This window comes from Eurosta solidaginis, chromosome 5 (genome assembly GCF_040869045.1).
Source record: "Eurosta solidaginis isolate ZX-2024a chromosome 5, ASM4086904v1, whole genome shotgun sequence".
In the NCBI taxonomy this organism is placed as follows: domain Eukaryota; kingdom Metazoa; phylum Arthropoda; class Insecta; order Diptera; family Tephritidae; genus Eurosta; species Eurosta solidaginis.
Genome location: NC_090323.1, coordinates 57794786 through 57816445, shown reverse-complemented (window position 1 = coordinate 57816445; position 21660 = coordinate 57794786). Strand labels below are relative to the sequence as shown.

Sequence of the window (21660 nt, the reverse complement as noted above, 5' to 3'; positions counted from 1 at the left end):
TTGTTGTCTGAAAAAATCATAGAGATCGTTATATACTTCATATAAACTGCCATTTTTGCCCTTTTTTACGGATAGAAGCTTCAAAATTCATCAAATAGTTACGTTTACGTCATATATTTTCGAAAAACGTGATTCGTAGTCGTAGTTTTTACACGCAGACCACAAAAAACCTGAAACTTTGCATCCTCACACAAAGTACCTACCTATTTTTTATTTTATATTTATCTTAAAAATCGTTTAGATATGTTCAAATTTCACCAAATGTTTACGTGTATAGGATATATTGTTGTTTGAAAAAATCATAGAGACCGGTGGTATATATAATCTCATACAACCGATTGTTCAGATAAGAAACTTTGCGCAATTTCTTCCCCATTTTAACAGCTAGAAGCTTCAAATTTCACCAAATGCTTACGTGTATAGTATATATTGTTGTCTGAAAAAATCATTGAGATCGGTGGTATATATAGTATATATCTCATACCATCGATTGTTCAGATAAGAAACTTTGCGCAATTTCTGCCCCATTTTAACGGCTAGAAGCTTCAAATTTCACCAAATGCTTACGTATATATCATATATTGTTGTCTGAAAAAATCATAGAGATCGGTGGTACATATATTATATACCCCATATAAACTGTATTTTTTTGCCCCTTTTTTACGTCTAGAAGCTTCAAAATTCATAAAATTTCATCAAATAGTTACGTTTACGTCATATATTGTTGAAATACGTGATTCGTAGTCATAGTTTTTACACGCAGACCACAAAAAACCTGAAACTTTGCATCCTCACACAAAGTACCTAACTATTTTTATACTCAGTTGAGCAGAGCTCACAGAGTATATTAACTTTGATTGGATAACGGTTGGTTGTACAGGTATAAAGGAATCGAGATAGATATAGACTTCCATATATCAAAATCATCAGTATCGAAAAAAAATTCGATTGAGCCATGTCCGTCCGTCCGTCCGTCCGTCCGTCTGTCCCTTAACACGATAACTTGAGTAAATTTTGAGGTATCTTGATGAAATTTGGTATGTAGGTTCCTGGGCACTCATCTCAGATCGCTATTTAAAATGAACGATATCGGACAATAACAACGCCCACTTTTTCGATATCGAAAATTTCGAAAAATCGAAAAAGTGCGATAATTCATTACCAAATACGGATAAAGCGATGAAACTTTGTAGGTGAGTTGAACTTATGACGCAGAATAGAAAACTAGTAAAATTTTGGACAATGGGCGTAGCACCGCCCACTTTTAAAAGGTAATTTAGAAGTTTTGTAAGCTGTAATTTGGCAGTCGTTGAAGATATCATGATGAAATTTGGCAGGAACGTTACTCTTATTACTATATGTCTGCTTAATAAAAATTAGCAAAATCGGAGAACGACCACGCCCACTTTTTAAAAAAAAATTTTTTTTAATTCAAATTTTAAAAGAAAAGTTAATATCTTTACAGTATATAAGTAAATTATGTCAACATTCAACCCCAGTAATGATATGTTGCAACAAAATACAAAAATAAAAGAAAATTTTAAAATGGGCGTGGATCCGCCCTTTCTCATTTAATTTGTCTAGGATACTTTTAATGCCATAAGTCGAACAAAAATTTATCAATCCTTGTGAAATTTGGTAGAGGCTTAGCTCCTAGGATGATAACTGTTTTCTGTGAAAAAGGGCGAAATCGGTTGAAGCCACGCCCAGTTTTTATACACAGTCGACCGTCTGTCCTTCCGCTCGGCCGTTAACACGATAACTTGAGCAAAAATCGATATATCTTTACTAAACTCAGTTCACGTACTTATCTGAACTCACTTTGTATTGGTGTAAAAAATGGCCGAAATCCGACTATGACCACGCCCACTTTTTCGATATCGAAAATTACGAAAAATGAAAAAAATGCCATAATTATATACCAAATACGAAAAAAGGGATGAAACATGGTAATTGTATTGGTCTATTGACGCAAAATATAACTTTAGAAAAAACTTGGTAAAATGGATGTGACACCTACTATATTAAGTAGAAGAAAATGAAAAAGTTTTGCAGGGCGAAATCAAAAGCCATTGGAATCTTGGAAGGAATACTGTTCGTGGTATTACATATATAAATAAATTAGCGGTACCCGACAGATGGTGTTCTGGAGCACCCTGGTCCACATTTTGGTCGATATCTCGAAAACGCCTTCACATATACAACTAAGGGCCACTCCCTTTTAAAACCCTCATTAATACCTTTAATTTGATACCCATATCGTACAAACACATTCTAGAGTCACCCCTGGCCCACGTTTATGGCGATATCTCGAAAAGGCGTCCACCTATAGAACTAAGGTCCTCGCCCTTTTAAAATACTCATTAACACCTTTCATTTGATACCCATATCGTACAACCAAATTCTAGAGTCACCCCTGGTCCACCTTTATGGCGATATCTCGAAAAGGCGTCCACCTATAGAACTAAGGCCCACGGTCTTTTAAAATACTCATTAACACCTTTCATTTGATACCCATATTGTACAAACGCATTCTAGAGTCATCCCTGGTCCACGTTCATGGCGTTTTACCGAAAAGGCTTCCTTCCACCCATAGAACTAAGGCCCACTCCCTTTTAAAACACTTATTAACACCTTTCGTTTGACACCCATATCGTACAAAAAAATTCTAGAGTTACCCCTGGCCCACCTTTATGGCGATATCTCGAAAAGGCATCCACCTATAGAACTAAGGCCCACTCCCTTTTAAAATACTCATTAACACCTTTCATTTGATACTCATATCGTACAAACAAATTCTAGAGTCACCCCTGGTCCACCTTTATGGCGATATCTTGAAAAGGCGTCCACCTATAGAACTAAGGCCTACGCCCTTTTAAAATACTAATTAACACCTTTCGTTTGATACCCATATCGTACAAACAAATTCTAGAGTCACCCCTGGTCCACCTTTATGGCGATATCTTGAAAAGGCGTTCACCTATAGAACTAAGGCCCACGCTCTTTTAAAATACTCATTAACACCTTTCATTTGATACCCATATTGTACAAACGCATTCTAGAGTCACCCCTGGTCCACGTTTATGGCGATATCTCGAAAAGGCGTCCATCTATAGAACTTAGGCCCACGCCCTTTTAAAATACTTATTAACACCTTTCATTTGATACCCATATCGTACAAACAAATTCTAGAGTCACCCCTGGTCCACCTTTATGGCGATATCTCGAAAAGGCGTCCACCTATAGAACTAAGGCCCACGCTCTTTTAAAATACTCATTAACACCTTTCATTTGATACCCATATTGTACAAACGCATTCTAGAGTCACCCCTGGTCCACGTTTATGGCGATATCTCGAAAAGGCGTCCATCTATAGAACTTAGGCCCACGCTCTTTTAAAATACTCATTAATACCTTTCATTTGATACCCATATCGTACAAAATAAATTCTAGAGTCACCCCTGGTCCACCTTTATGGCGATATCTTGAAAAGGCGTCCACCTATAGAACTAAGGCCCACGCCCTTTTAAAATACTCATTAACACCTTTCATTTGATATCCATATTGTACAAACAAATTCTAGAGTCACCCCTGGTCCACCTTTATGGCGATATCTCGAAAAGGCGTCCACCTATAGAACTAAGGCCCACGCTCTTTTAAAATACTCATTAGCACCTTTCATTTGATACCCATATTGTACAAACGCATTCTAGAGTCACCCCTGGTCCACGTTTATGGCGATATCCCGAAAAGGCGTCCACCCATAGAACTAAGGCCCACTCCCTTTTAAAATACTCATTAGCACCTTTCATTTGATACCCATATTGTACAAACGCATTCTAGAGTCACCCCTGGTCCACATTTATGGCGATATCTTGAAAAGGCGTCCACCTATAGAACTAAGGCCCACGCCCTTTTAAAATACTAATTAACACCTTTCATTTGATACCCATGTCGTACAAACAAATTCTAGAGTCACCCCTGGTCCACCTTTATGGCGATATCTTGAAAAGGCGTCCATCTATAGAACTTAGGCCCACGCTCTTTTAAAATACTCATTAATACCTTTCATTTGATACCCATATCGTACAAAATAAATTCTAGAGTCACCCCTGGTCCACCTTTATGGCGATATCTTGAAAAGGCGTCCACCTATAGAACTAAGGCCCACGCCCTTTTAAAATACTCATTAACACCTTTCATTTGATACCCATATCGTACAAACAAATTCTAGAGTCACCCCTGGTCCACCTTTATGGCGATATCTCGAATAGGCGTCCACCTATAGAACTAAGGCCCACGCTCTTTTAAAATACTCATTAACACCTTTCATTTGATACTCATATCGTACAAACAAATTCTAGAGTCACCCCTGGTCCACCTTTATGGCGATATCTCGAAAAGGCATCCACCTATAGAACTAAGGCCCACGCCCTTTTAAAATACTCATTAAAACCTTTCATTTGATACCCATATCGTACACACAAATTCTAGAGTCACCCCTGGTCCACCTTTATGGCGATATCTCGAAAAGGCATCCACCTATAGAACTAAGGCCCACGCCCTTTTAAAATACTCATTAACACCTTTCATTTGATACCCATATCGTACAAACAAATTCTAGAGTCACCCCGTGTCCACCTTTATGGCGATATCTCGAAAAGGCATCCACCTATAGAACTAAGGCCCACTCCCTTTTAAAATACTCATTAACACCTTTCATTTGATACCCATATCGTACAAACAAATTCTAGAGTCACCCCTGGTCCACCTTTATGGCGATATCTTGAAAAGGCGTCCACCTATAGAACTAAGGCCCACGCCCTTTTAAAATACTAATTAACACCTTTCATTTGATACCCATATCGTACAAACAAATTCTAGAGTCACCCCTGGTCCACCTTTATGGCGATATCTTGAAAAGGCGTCCACCTGTAGAACTAAGGCCCACGCCCTTTTAAAATACTCATTAACACCTTTCATTTGATACCCATATTGTACAAACGCATTCTAGAGTCACCCCTGGTCCACGTTTATGGCGATATCCCGAAAAGGCGTCCACCCATAGAACTAAGGCCCACTCCCTTTTAAAACACTTATTAACACCTTTCTTTTGATACCCATATTGTACAAAAGCATTCTAGAGTCAACCCTGGTCCACTTTTATAACGATATTCCGAAAAGGCGTCCACCTATAGAACTAAGGCCCACTCCCTTTTAAATACTCATTAACACCTTTCATTTGATACCCATATAGAACAAACAAATTCTAGAGTCACCCCTGGTCCACCTTTATGGCGATATCTCGAAAAGGCGTCCACATATAGAACTAAGGCCCTCGCCCTCTTAAAATACTCATTAACACCTTTCATTTAATACTCATATCGTACAAACAAATTCTAGAGTCACCCCTGGTCCATCTTTATGGCGATATCTCGAAAAGGCGTCCATCTATAGAACTTAGGCCCACGCCCTTTTAAAATACTCATTAATACCTTTCATTTGATACCCATATCGTACAAAATAAATTCTAGAGTCACCCCTGGTCCACCTTTAGGGCGATATCTCGAAAAGGCGTCCACCTATAGAACTTAGGCCCACTACCTTTTAAAATTATCATTAACACATTTCATTTGATACCCATATCGTACAAACAAATTCTAGAGTCAGGCCTGGTCCACCTTTATGGCGATATCCCTAAATGGCGTCCATCTATAGAACTATGGCCCACTTCCATTTGATACACATGTCATACAAACACATTCTAGGGTTACCCTAGGTTCTTTTTACAACATGGTGATTTTCCTTACTTTGTCTCCACAGCTCTCAACTGAGTATGTAGTGTTCGGTTACACCCGAACTTAGCCTTCCTTACTTGTTTATTTTATATTTATCTTAAAAATCGTTTAGGTATGTAGATCTGTTCAATATACATTTCTTATCTTATACATCCGATTATTCGGAGATTACGAACGGCATAAGATTATTGTTCAGCCCCATTCATGAAAGGTATGAAGTCTTCGGCACAGCCGAAGACAGTCCCGTCCTTACTTGTTTTAAATTAAATTCACCCCGATAATTCTTTCCGACACAATTCCTCTTTGGTACTTTAGCATATAATCCTCTGTGTGTGCTCCATGGAGTAATACAGTGAAAGTATTTTGGAAAGTACTCTCACGAATGTACTCTATGGAATACTCACAAACAAAGCGAGAGTGAGATCACCTACTCCTCTCCTAGGACATCGCAATGTTAATTGGAGCACATTTTTTGTATGAATACAGATTAGTTTTGGAACACTCCTATACTCCTAAAGGAGTATTCCTTACACTATTTATGGAGTACTCGCGTTTTTTGAAGGGCGGTCAAAAATTAATTCTATTTAAGATTTTTTGGTACGCTACAAATTATTTTGGAAACATTTTTTAGGATTTTGGTAGAGGCTATTATAGGTAAGTGGCAACAATGGGAATCCATGTTGTAATCTTTCACCGTGTAGCGCGTACACTTTTGTAGGTTTGTGTCTTAGAGGACTTACATAATTTGTCCAAAAATGGCGCGCTTTTTTGCAAGAAAGTAAATATCCATATTTGGAGAGATTGTTGGATTTACAAAAAACTTTTTCTATTAATTATAAACAAATAGAGTAATATTTGTTAACAAAAATAGGCCTATGCACTGCGGCTGATCTATACGAATCGATTCATATCACTTTTATATGATTTTACGTATGCTAACTATGCGAAACCGCCTGTCAATTGTTTGTATGGAAATTTTGTTAGCGTATTAATATGCAAATACGGCCGCTATGATGCCGGTTGCCGTTTTGGCCTAAAATCAAAAACGTTTTTGGGACGTTTTTTTTTCATTTAATATACAACGTGAAATTTTCCGATTCAGTCAAGTAGCAATTAAATAATAATAACCTAAGTTGAAATAAAAGAATATATAATAAAATAAAATAAGAAATGAATTAAATTAGCATAAAAGACAATATAAAAAATTTAATGTTATATTTTTGTAACTTTTTTTTTTTTTTGTTCAGTATAAGACGTACTTTATCTAAAATGAGGATTAAATCTGCAAATGCAAAAACATTTTCGGGCAAATTTGCCATTAAATGTTATAAATAAATTAGTTAGTTTCAACAAAAGTTAACTCATTATTTGCGATTTCATGTTTTTTTGAAAACAACTAAAATAAACAAGTAAAAACGGGACTGTTTTCGGCTGTGCCGAAGACTTCATTCCTTTCATGAATGGGGCTGAACAATAATCTTATCCCGCTCGTAATCTCCGAATAATCGGATGTATAAGATAAGAAATATATAGTGAACAGATCTACATACCTTAACGATTTTTAAGATAAATATAAAATAAAAAACAGGTAGGTACTTTGTGTGAGGATGCAAAGTTTCAGGTTTTTTGTGGTCTGCGTGTAAAAACTATGACTACGAATCACGTATTTCAACAATATATGACGTAAACGTAACTATTTGATGAAATTTGATGAATTTTGAAGCTTCTAGCTGTAAAAAGGGGGCAAAAATTAGAGTTTATATGGGGTATATAATATATATACCACCGATCTCTTTGATTTTTTCAGACAACAATATATGCTATATACGTAAGCATATGGTGAAATTTGAAGCGTCTAGCTGTTAAAAAGGGGCAGAAATTGTGCACAGTTTCTTATCTGAACAATCGGTTGTATAAGTTATATACTATATATACCACCGATCTCAATGATTTTTTCAGACAACAATATATGCTATACACGTAAGCATTTGGTGAAATTTGAACATATCTAAACGATTTTTAAGATAAATATAAAATAAAAAATAGGTAGGTAATCTGTGTGAGGATGCAAAGCTTCACGTTTTTTGTGGTCTGCATGTAAAAACTATGACTACGAATCACGTCTTTCAAAAATATATGAAGTAAACGTAACTATTTGATGAAATTTGATGAATTTTTAAGCTTCTAGCCGTAAAAAAGGGGCAAAAATGACAGTTTATATGAAGTATATAATTTATATACCACCGATCTCTATGATTTTTTCAGACAACAATATATGCTATATACGTAAGCATTTTGTGAAATTTGAAGCTTCTAGCTGTTAAAACGGGGCAGAAATTGCGCAAAGTTTCTTATCTGAACAATCGGTTGTATGAGATATATACTATGTATACCACCGATCTCAATGATTTTTTCAGACATCAATATATGCTATACACGTAAGCATTTGGTGAAATTTGAAGCTTATAGCTGTTAAAATGAGGCCGAAATCGCAAAAAAAATATATATACTATATATATATACTATATATACCATCATATATATATTATATATATCACCGATCTCTATGATTTTTTGACACAACAATACATACTATATACGTAAGCAATCGGTGAAATTTGAAGCTTATAGCTGTTAAAATGGGGTAGAAATTGCGAAAAGTTTCTTATCTGAACAATCGGTTGTATGAGATATATACTATATATACAACCGATCTCTATGATTTTTTCAGACAACAATATATGCTATATACGTAAGCATTTTGTGAAATTTGAAGCTTTTAGCTGTTAAAACGGGGAGAAATTGCGCAAAGTTTCTTATCTGAACAATCGGTTGTATGAGATATATACTATATATACCACCGATCTCAATGATTTTTTCAGACATCAATATATGCTATACACGTAAGCATTTGGTGAAATTTGAAGCTTCTAGTTGTTAAAATGGGGCCGAAATCGCAAAAAAAAATATATATATACTATATATATATACTATATATACCATCATATATATATTATATATATCACCGATCTCTATGATTTTTTGACACAACAATACATACTATATACGTAAGCAATCGGTGAAATTTGAAGCTTATAGTTGTTAAAATGGGGTAGAAATTGCGAAAAGTTTCTTATCTGAACAATCGGTTGTATGAGATATATACTATATATACAACCGATCTCTATGATTTTTTCAGACAACAATATATGCTATATACGTAAGCAATCGGTGAAATTTGAAGCTTATAGCTGTTAAAATGGGGTAGAAATTACGAAAAGTTTCTTATCTGAACAATCGGTTGTATGAGATATATACTATATATACAACCGATCTCTATGATTTTTTCAGACAACAATATATGCTATATACGTAAGTATTCGGTGAAATTTGAAGCTTCTAGCTGTTAAAATGGGGCTAAAATTTGCGAAAATATATATATATATACTATATATATATACTATATATACCACCATATATATACTAAATATACCACCGATCTTTATGATTTTTTCAGACAACAATATATGCTATATACGTAAGCATTCTTTGAAATTTGAAGCCTCTAGCTCTTAAAATAGGGCAGTAATTACGAAAGTTCCTTATCTGAACAATCGGTTGTGGGGGATATATACTATATATACGACCGATCTCATCAATTTTTTCAGGCAACAATACGTGCAATATACGAAAGTATATGGTGAAGTTTGAAGCTTAAATCTGTTAAATTGTGTAAGATATTACAAAAATCCTCTTTTTCTGAAAAATCGGTTGTATGGAGGATATATGCTATAGTGGTCCGATCCGGTCGGTTCCGACAAATGTCTAATCGGAAACCCAAATACACCCGCTCACCGAATTTTATCAAGATATCTCAAAAATTGAGGGACTAGTTTGCATACAAACAGACAGACGGACAGACGGACAGACGGACATGGCTAAATCAACTCAGCTCTTCAACCTGATTATTTCGGTATACTTAATGGTGGGTCTATCTATTTTCCTTTAAGGACTTACAATTTTCGGTTTCGTGACGAAATTAATATACCATTTCATTTTCATGAAAGTTATAAAAATAGGTAGGTAATCTGTGTGAGGATGCAAAGCTTCACGTTTTTTGTGGTCTGCACGTAAAAACTATGACTACGAATCACGTCTTTCAAAAATATATGACGTAAACGTAACTATTTGATGAAATTTGATGAATTTTGAAGCGTCTAGCCGTAAAAAAGGGGCAAAAATGACAGTTTATATGAAAAAAAATAAATAAATAAATTTAAGGCGCGATAACCTCCGAAGAGATCTAAGGCCGAGCTTCTCTTCCAATTTGCGTCGTGCTCCTCTTGATTTTCCCTACAAATTGACCGGACGGGACCTACTTGTTTTATGCCGACTCCGAACGGCATCTGCAAGGCAGATGAGTTTTCACTGAGAGCTTTTCATGGCAGAAATACACCCGGAGCGCTTGCCAAACACTGCCGAGGGGCGACCCCGCTTAGAAAAATTTTCTTCTAATTGAAAAACCTTATTTCTAAAATTTTGATGTTGCTTTGCCCGGGAGTTGAACCCAGGGCATACGGTGTGATAGGCGGAGCACGCTACCATCACACCACGGTGGCCACCACCGATCTCTATGATTTTTTCAGACAACAATATGCTATATACGTAAGCATTTTGTGAAATTTGAAGCTTCTAGCTGTTAAAACGGGGCAGAAATTGCGCAAAGTTTCTTATCTGAACAATCGGTTGTATGAGATATATACTATGTATACCACCGATCTCAATGATTTTTTCAGACATCAATATATGCTATACACGTAAGCATTTGGTGAAATTTGAAGTTTATAGCTGTTAAAATGAGGCCGAAATCGCAAAAAAAATATATATATACTATATATACCATCATATATATATTATATATATCACCGATCTCTATGATTTTTTGACACAACAATACATACTATATACGTAAGCAATCGGTGAAATTTGAAGCTTATAGCTGTTAAAATGGGGTAGAAATTGCGAAAAGTTTCTTACCTGAACAATCGGTTGTATGAGATATATACTATATATACAACCGATCTCTATGATTTTTTCAGACAACAATATATGCTATATACGTAAGCAGTCGGTGAAATTTGAAGCTTATAGCTGTTAAAATGGGGTAGAAATTGCGAAAAGTTTCTTATCTGAACAATCGGTTGTATGAGATATATACTATATATACAACCGATCTCTATGATTTTTTCAGACAACAATATATGCTATATACGTAAGCAATCGGTGAAATTTGAAGCTTATAGCTGTTAAAATGGGGTAGAAATTGCGAAAAGTTTCTTACTGAACAATCGGTTGTATGAGATATATACTATATATACAACCGATCTCTATGATTTTTTCAGACAACAATATATGCTATATACGTAAGTATTCGGTGAAATTTGAAGCTTCTAGCTGTTAAAATGGGGCAAAAATTTGCGAAAATATATATATATATACTATATATATATACTATATATACCACCATATATATACTATATATACCACCGATCTTTATGATTTTTTCATATAACAATATATGCTATATACGTAAGCATTCGTTGAAATTTGAAGCCTCTAGCTCTTAAAATAGGGCAGTAATTACGAAAAGTTCCTTATCTGAACAATCGGTTGTGGGGGATATATACTATATATACGACCGATCTCATCAATTTTTTCAGGCAACAATACGTGCAATATACGAAAGTATATGGTGAAGTTTGAAGCTTCAATCTGTTAAATTGGGTAAGATATTACAAAAATCCTATCTTTCTGAAAAATCGGTTGTATGGAGGATATATGCTATAGTGGTCCGATCCGGTCGGTTCCGACAAATGTCTAATCGGACACCCAAATACACCCGCTCACCAAATTTTATCAAGATATCTCAAAAATTGAGGGACTAGGTTGCATACAAACAGACAGACGGACATACGGACAGACGGTCAGACGGACAGACGGACATGGCTAAATCAACTCAGCTCTTCAACCTGATTATTTCGGTATACTTAATGGTGGGTCTATCTATTTTCCTTTAAGGACTTACAATTTTCGGTTTCGTGACGAAATTAATATACCATTTCATTTTCATGAAAGGTATAAAAATAGGTAGGTAATCTGTGTGAGGATGCAAAGCTTCACGTTTTTTGTGGTCTGCATGTAAAAACTATGACTACGAATCACGTCTTTCAAAAATATATGACGTAAACGTAACTATTTGATGAAATTTGATGAATTTTGAAGCTTCTAGCCGTAAAAAAGGGGCAAAAATGACAGTTTATATGAAGTATATAATATATATACCACCGATCTCTATGATTTTTTCAGATAATAATATATGCTATATACGTAAGCATTTTGTGAAATTTGAAGCTTCTAGCTGTTAAAACGGGGCAGAAATTGCGCAAAGTTTCTTATCTGAACAATCGGTTGTATGAGATATATACTATGTATACCACCGATCTCAATGATTTTTTCAGACATCAATATATGCTATACGCGTAAGCATGTGGTGAAATTTGAAGCTTATAGCTGTTAAAATGAGGCCGAAATCGCACAAAAAATATATATATACTATATATATATATACTATATATACCATCATATATATATTATATATATCACCGATCTTTATGATTTTTTGACACAACAATACATACTATATACGTAAGCAATCGGTGAAATTTGAAGCTTATAGCTGTTAAAATGGGGTAGAAATTGCGAAAAGTTTCTTATCTGAACAATCGGTTGTATGAGATATATACTATATATACAACCGATCTCTATGATTTTTTCAGACAACAATATATGCTATATACGTAAGCAATCGGTGAAATTTGAAGCTTATAGCTGTTAAAATGGGGTAGAAATTGCGAAAAGTTTCTTATCTGAACAATCGGTTGTATGAGATATATACTATATATACAACCGATCTCTATGATTTTTTCAGACAGCAATGTATGCTATATACGTAAGCAAGCGGTGAAATTTGAAGCTTGTAGCTGTTAAAATGGGGTAGAAATTGCGAAAAGTTTCTTATCTGAACAAACGGTTGTATGAGATATATACTATATATACAACCGATCTCTATGATTTTTTCAGACAATAATATATGCTATATACGTGAGCAATCGGTGAAATTTGAAGCTTATAGCTGTTAAAATGGGGTAGAAATTGCGAAAAGTTTCTTATCTGAACAATCGGTTGTATGAGATATATACTATATATACAACCGATCTCTATGATTTTTTCAGACAACAATATATGCTATATACGTAAGCAATCGGTGAAACTTGAAGCTTCTAGCTGTTAAAATGGGACTAAAATTTGCGAAAATATATATATATATATACTATATATATACTATATATACCACCATATATATACTATATATACCACCGATCTTTATGATTTTTTCAGACAACAATATATGCTATATACGTAAGCATTCGTTGAAATTTGAAGCCTCTAGCTCTTAAAATAGGGCAGTAATTACGAAAAGTTCCTTATCTGAACAATCGGTTGTGGGGGATATATACTATATATACGACCGATCTCATCAATTTTTTCAGGCAACAATACGTGCAATATACGAAAGTATATTCAATTCAATTCAATTCAATTCAATTTTATTTCTAAAATATTAGTACAGTAAGATTTACATCTCTTTTTGCACAACAGAAAAATATCACTCAGATCCAGAAATATGTTAAAAATAGTTTACGATAAATTAACCATAAATTAAATTAAGTCAATCAATAAGTATATTAAAACACGTAACAAAAAAAATAAGTACACAGTACATTATGTAAATGGTTAATTTGTGAAAAAGTATTTATATAGGACATCCGTGAAGTTACTTCCGTTCAATTTTCTTTTTATGCCAGCAGGTATTGAATTCCAAATTCTAACAGCATTGATGAAAAACATTCTAGTAGAGTTCTTAAGGTTAAAATATGGCAACATGAGGTTAAGGCAGTGCTCTGATTGTGGAAAGATAAGTTTTTCATAAAGATAATTTGGAGTCTTCGTATACATTAAACGAAATAGAAATATACAGTTTCTGGCTTTTAAATAAGCAGCGATGTCACATCCCAGTAGCGATGTTCTCCATACAGATATGTGGTCCTACGTATTCCATATACATAACGCGTAATTTCATTAAATACAATATCAACTTTATGCGCCGACTGAGAGTCAAGCTTGCTATATACTAGTTCAGAGTAGGTTAGGGTAGGCAAAATAATTTGACGGGCAAGCCTCTTTCGAAGTGAAGTTTGAAGATTCAATCTGTTAAATTGGGTAGGATATTACAAAAATCCTATTTTTCTGAACAATCGGTTGTATGAGATATATACTATGTATACCACCGATCTCAATGATTTTTTCAGACATCAATATATGCTATACACGTAAGCATTTGGTGATATTTGAAGCTTATAGCTGTTAAAATGGGGTAGAAATTGCGAAAAGTTTCTTATCTGAACAATCGGTTGTATGAGATATATACTATATATACAACCGATCTCTATGATTTTTTCAGACAACAATATATGCTATATACGTAAGCAATCGGTGAAATTTGAAGCTTATAGCTGTTAAAATGGGGTAGAAATTGCGAAAAGTTTCTTATCTGAACAATCGGTTGTATGAGATGTATACTATATATACAACCGATCTCTATGATTTTTTCAGACAACAATATATGCTATATACGTAAGCAATCGGTGAAATTTGAAGCTTGCAGCTGTTAAAATGGGGTAGAAATTGCGAAAAGTTTCTTATCTGAACAATCGGTTGTATGAGATATATACTATATATACAACCGATCTCTACGATTTTTTCAGACAACAATATATGCTATATACGTAAGCAATCGGTGAAATTTTAAGCTTCTAGCTGTTAAAATGGGGCTAAAATTTGCGAAAATATATATATACACTATATATATATACTATATATACCACCATATATATACTAAATATACCACCGATCTGTATGATTTTTTCAGACAACAATATATGCTATATACGTAAGCATTCGTTGAAATTTGAAGCCTCTAGCTCTTAAAATAGGGCAGTAATTACGAAAAGTTCCTTATCTGAACAATCGGTTGTGGGGGATATATACTATATATACGACCGATCTCATCAATTTTTTCAGGCAACAATATGTGGAATATACGAAAGTATATGGTGAAGTTTGAAGCTTCAATCTGTTAAATTGTGTAAGATATTACAAAAATCCTCTTTTTCTGAAAAATCGGTTGTATGGAGGATATATGCTATAGTGGTCCGATCCGGTCGGTTCCGACAAATGTCTAATCGGAAACCCAAATACACCTGCTCACCAAATTTTATCAATACACGTAAGCATTTGGTGAAATTTTAAGCTTCTAGCTGTTAAAATGGGGAAGAAATTGCGCAAAGCTTCTTATCTGAACAATCGGTTGTATGAGATATATACTATATATACCACCGATCTCAATGATTTTTTCAGACAACAATATATGCTATATACGTAAGCATTTTGTGAAATTTGAAGCTTCTAGCTGTTAAAACGGGGCAGAAATTGCGCAAAGTTTCTTATCTGAACAATCGGTTGTATGAGATATATACTATGTATACCACCGATCTCAATGATTTTTTCAGACATCAATATATGCTATACACGTAAGCATTTGGTGAAATTTGAAGCTTATAACTGTTAAAATGAGGCCAAAATCGCAAAAAATATATATATACTATATATATATACTATATAACCATCATATATATATTATATATATCACCGATCTCTATAATTTTTTGACACAACAATACATACTATATACGTAAGCAATCGGTGTAATTTGAAGCTTATAGCTGTTAAAATGGGGTAGAAATTGCGAAAAGTTTCTTATCTGAACAATCGGTTGTATGAGATATATACTATATATACAACCGATCTCTATGATTTTTTCAGACAACAATATATGCTATATACGTAAGCAATCGGTGAAATTTGAAGCTTATAGCTGTTAAAATGGGGTAGAAATTGCGAAAAGTTTCTTATCTGAACAATCGGTTGTATGAGATATATACTATATATACAACCGATCTCTATGATTTTTTCAGACAACAATATATGCTATATACGTAAGCAATCGGTGAAATTTGAAGCTTATATCTGTTAAAATGGGGTAGAAATTGCGAAAAGTTTCTTATCTGAACAATCGGTTGTATGAGATATATACTATATATACAACCGATCTCTATGATTTTTTCAGACAACAATATATGCTATATACGTAAGTATTCTGTGAAATTTGAAGCTTCTAGCTGTTAAAATGGGGCTAAAATTTGCGAAAATATATATATATATATACTATATATACCACTATATATATACTATATATACCACCGATCTTTATGATTTTTGCAGACAACAATATATGCTATATACGTAAGCAATCGGTGAAATTTGAAGCTTATATCTGTTAAAATGGGGTAGAAATTGCGAAAAGTTTCTTATCTGAACAATCGGTTGTATGAGATATATACTATATATACAACAGATCTCTATGATTTTTTCAGACAACAATATATGCTATATACGTAAGCAATCGGTGAAATTTGAAGCTTATATCTGTTAAAATGGGGTAGAAATTGCGAAAAGTTTCTTATCTGAACAATCGGTTGTATGAGATATATACTATATATACAACCGATCTCTATGATTTTTTCACACAACAATATATGCTATATACGTAAGTATTCGTTGAAATTTGAAGCCTCTAGCTCTTAAAATAGGGCAGTAATTACGAAAAGTTCCTTATCTGAACAATCGGTTGTGGGGGATATATACTATATATACGACCGATCTCATCAATTTTTTCAGGCAACAATACGTGCAATATACGAAAGTATATTCAATTCAATTCAATTCAATTTTATTTCTAAAATATTAGTACAGTAAGATTTACATGTCTTTTTGCACAACAGAAAAATAACACTCAGATCCAGAAATATGTTAAAAATAGTTTACGATAAATTAACCATAAATTAAATTAAGTCAATCAATAAGTATATTAAAACACGTAACAAAGAAAATAAGTACACAGTACATTATGTAAATGGTTAATTTGTGAAAAAGTATTTATATAGGACATCCGTGAAGTTACTTCCGTTCAATTTTCTTTTTATGCCAGCAGGTATTGAATTCCAAATTCTAACAGCATTGATGAAAAACATTCTAGTAGAGTTCTTAAGGTTAAAATATGGCAACATGAGGTTAAGGCAGTGCTCTGATTGTGGAAAGATAAGTTTTTCATAAAGATAATTTGGAGTCTTCGTATACATTAAACGAAATAGAAATATACAGTTTCTGGCTTTTAAATAAGCAGCGATGTCACATCCCAGTAGCGATGTTCTCCATGCAGATATGTGGTCCTACGTATTCCATATACATAACGCGTAATTTCATTAAATGCAATATCAACTTTATGCGCCGACTGAGAGTCAAGCTTGCTATATACTAGTTCAGAGTAGGTTAGGGTAGGCAAAATAATTTGACGGGCAAGCCTCTTTCGAAGTGAAGTTTGAAGATTCAATCTGTTAAATTGGGTAGGATATTACAAAAATCCTATTTTTCTGAACAATCGGTTGTATGAGATATATACTATGTATACCACCGATCTCAATGATTTTTTCAGACATCAATATATGCTATACACGTAAGCATTTGGTGAAATTTGAAGCTTATAGCTGTTAAAATGGGGTAGAAATTGCGAAAAGTTTCTTATCTGAACAATCGGTTGTATGAGATACATATATACTATATATACAACCGATCTCTATGATTTTTTCAGACAACAATACATGCTATTACGTAAGCAATCGGTGAAATTTGAAGCTTATAGCTGTTAAAATGGGGTAGAAATTGCGAAAAGTTTCTTATCTGAACAATCGGTTGTATGAGATGTATACTATATATACAACCGATCTCTATGATTTTTTCAGACAACAATATATGCTATATACGTAAGCAATCGGTGAAATTTGAAGCTTGCAGCTGTTAAAATGGGGTAAAAATTGCGAAAAGTTTCTTATCTGAACAATCGGTTGTATGAGATATATACTATATATACAACCGATCTCTATGATTTTTTCAGACAACAATATACATATGCTATATACGTAAGCAATCGGTGAAATTTGAAGCTTCTAGCTGTTAAAATGGGGCTAAAATTTGCGAAAATATATATATACACTATATATATATACTATATATACCACCATATATATACTAAATACACCACCGATCTTTATGATTTTTTCAGACAACAATATATGCTATATACGTAAGCATTCGTTGAAATTTGAAGCCTCTAGCTCTTAAAATAGGGCAGTAATTACGAAAAGTTCCTTATCTGAACAATCGGTTGTGGGGGATATATACTATATATACGACCGATCTCATCAATTTTTTCAGGCAACAATATGTGGAATATACGAAAGTATATGGTGAAGTTTGAAGCTTCAATCTGTTAAATTGGGTAAGATATTAGAAAAATGCTCTTTTTCTGAAAAATCGGTTGTATGAAGGATATATGCTATAGTGGTCCGATCCGGTCGGTTCCGACAAATGTCTAATCGGAAACCCAAATACACCCGCTCACCAAATTTTATCAATACACGTAAGCATTTGGTGAAATTTTAAGCTTCTAGCTGTTAAAATGGGGAAGAAATTGCGCAAAGCTTCTTATCTGAACAATCGGTTGTATGAGATATATACTATATATACCACCGATCTCAATGATTTTTTCAGACAACAATATATGCTATATACGTAAGCATTTTGTGAAATTTGAAGCTTCTAGCTGTTAAAACGGGGCAGAAATTGCGCAAAGTTTCTTATCTGAACAATCGGTTGTATGAGATATATACTATGTATACCACCGATCTCAATGATTTTTTCAGACATCAATATATGCTATACACGTAAGCATTTGGTGAAATTTGAAGCTTATAACTGTTAAAATGAGGCCGAAATCGCAAAAAAAATATATATACTATATATATATACTATATAACCATCATATATACATTATATATATCACCGATCTCTATAATTTTTTGACACAACAATACATACTATATACGTAAGCAATCGGTGAAATTTGAAGCTTATAGCTGTTAAAATGGGGTAGAAATTGCGAAAAGTTTCTTATCTGAACAATCGGTTGTATGAGATATATACTATATATAAAACCGATCTCTATGATTTTTTCAGACAACAATATATGCTATATACGTAAGCAATCGGTGAAATTTGAAGCTTATAGCTGTTAAAATGGGGTAGAAATTGCGAAAAGTTTCTTATCTGAACAATCGGTTGTATGAGATATATACTATATATACAACCGATCTCTATGATTTTTTCAGACAACAATATATGCTATATACGTAAGCAATCGGTGAAATTTGAAGCTTATATCTGTTAAAATGGGGTAGAAATTGCGAAAAGTTTCTTATCTGAACAATCGGTTGTATGAGATATATACTATATATACAACCGATCTCTATGATTTTTTCAGACAACAATATATGCTATATACGTAAGCATTTTGTGAAATTTGAAGCTTCTAGCTGTTAAAATGGGGCTAAAATTTGCGAAAATATATATATATATACTATATATACCACTATATATATACTATATATACCACCGATCTTTATGATTTTTTCAGACAACAATATATGCTATATACGTAAGCAATCGGTGAAATTTGAAGCTTATATCTGTTAAAATGGGGTAGTAATTGCGAAAAGTTTCTTATCTGAACAATCGGTTGTATGAGATATATACTATATATACAACCGATCTCTATGATTTTTTCAGACAACAATATATGCTATATACGTAAGCAATCGGTGAAATGTGAAGCTTACAGCTGTTAAAATGGGGTAGAAATTGCGAAAAGTTTCTTATCTGAACAATCGGTTGTATGAGATATATACTATATATACAACCGATCTCTATGATTTTTTCAGACAACAATATATGCCATATACGTAAGCAATCGGTGAAATTTGAAGCTTATAGCTGTTAAAATGGGGTAGAAATTGCGAAAAGTTTCTTATCTGAACAATCGGTTGTATGAGATGTATACTATATATACAACCGATCTCTATGATTTTTTCAGACAACAATATATGCTATATACGTAAGCAATCGGTGAAATTTGAAGCTTGCAGCTGTTAAAATGGGGTAGAAATTGCGAAAAGTTTCTTATCTGAACAATCGGTTGTATGAGATATATACTATATATACAACCGATCTCTATGATTTTTTCAGACAACAATATATGCTATATACGTAAGCAATCGGTGAAATTTGAAGCTTCTAGCTGTTAAAATGGGGCTAAAATTTGCGAAAATATATATATACACTATATATATATACTATATTTACCACCATATATATACTAAATATACCACCGATCTTTATGATTTTTTCAGACAACAATATATGCTATATACGTAAGCATTCGTTGAAATTTGAAGCCTCTAGCTCTTAAAATAGGGCAGTAATTACGAAAAGTTCCTTATCTGAACAATCGGTTGTGGGGGATATATACTATATATACGACCGATCTCATCAATTTTTTCAGGCTACAATATGTGGAATATACGAAAGTATATGGTGAAGTTTGAAGCTTCAATCTGTTAAATAGGGTAAGATATTAGAAAAATCCTCTTTTTCTGAAAAATCGGTTGTATGAAGGATATATGCTATCGTGGTCCGATCCGGTCGGTTCCGACAAATGTCTAATCGGAAACCCAAATACACCCGCTCACCAAATTTTATCAATACACGTAAGCATTTGGTGAAATTTTAAGCTTCTAGCTGTTAAAATGGGGAAGAAATTGCGCAAAGCTTCATATCTGAACAATCGGTTGTATGAGATATATACTATATATACCACCGATCTCAATGATTTTTTCAGACAACAATATATGCTATATACGTAAGCATTTTGTGAAATTTGAAGCTTCTAGCTGTTAAAACGGGGCAGAAATTGCGCAAAGTTTCTTATCTGAACAATCGGTTGTATGAGATATATACTATGTATACCACCGATCTCAATGATTTTTTCAGACATCAATATATGCTATACTCGTAAGCATTTGGTGAAATTTGAAGCTTATAACTGTTAAAATGAGGCCGAAATCGCAAAAAGTATATATTTACTATATATATATACTATATAACCATCATATATATATTATATATATCACCGATCTCTATAATTTTTTGACACAACAATACATACTATATACGTAAGCAATCGGTGAAATTTGAAGCTTATAGCTGTTAAAATGGGGTAGAAATTGCGAAAAGTTTCTTATCTGAACAATCGGTTGTATGAGATATATACTATATATACAACCGATCTCTATGATTTTTTCAGACAACAATATATGCTATATACGTAAGCAATCGGTGAAATTTGAAGCTTATAGCTGTTAAAATGGGGTAGAAATTGCGAAAAGTTTCTTATCTGAACAATCGGTTGTATGAGATATATACTATATATACAACCGATCTCTATGATTTTTTCAGACAACAATATATGCTATATACGTAAGCAATCGGTGAAATTTGAAGCTTATATCTGTTAAAATGGGGTAGAAATTGCGAAAAGTTTCTTATCTGAACAATCGGTTGTATGAGATATATACTATATATACAACCGATCTCTATGATTTTTTCAGACAGCAATATATGCTATATACGTAAGTATTCTGTGAAATTTGAAGCTTCTAGCTGTTAAAATGGG

The 21660-nt window shown here is 33.5% G+C and overlaps 1 protein-coding gene across 11 annotated transcripts in view; it reads right to left on the bottom strand.

The window, feature by feature from the left end:
• LOC137254429 (aldo-keto reductase family 1 member B1-like) overlaps nt 1-21660 on the bottom strand; it is a 124255-nt gene that overhangs the window by 16064 nt on the left and 86531 nt on the right. Inside the window, exon 1 of one of the 11 annotated variants that reach the window (XM_067792088.1) lies at nt 6539-6662. The exons of the other annotated variants lie outside the window; for them this stretch is intronic. The gene's annotated coding sequence lies outside the window, so the exon portion shown is untranslated. Of the gene's footprint in view, nt 1-6538; nt 6663-21660 lie in introns of those variants that run through there. 11 annotated transcript variants of the gene reach the window in all.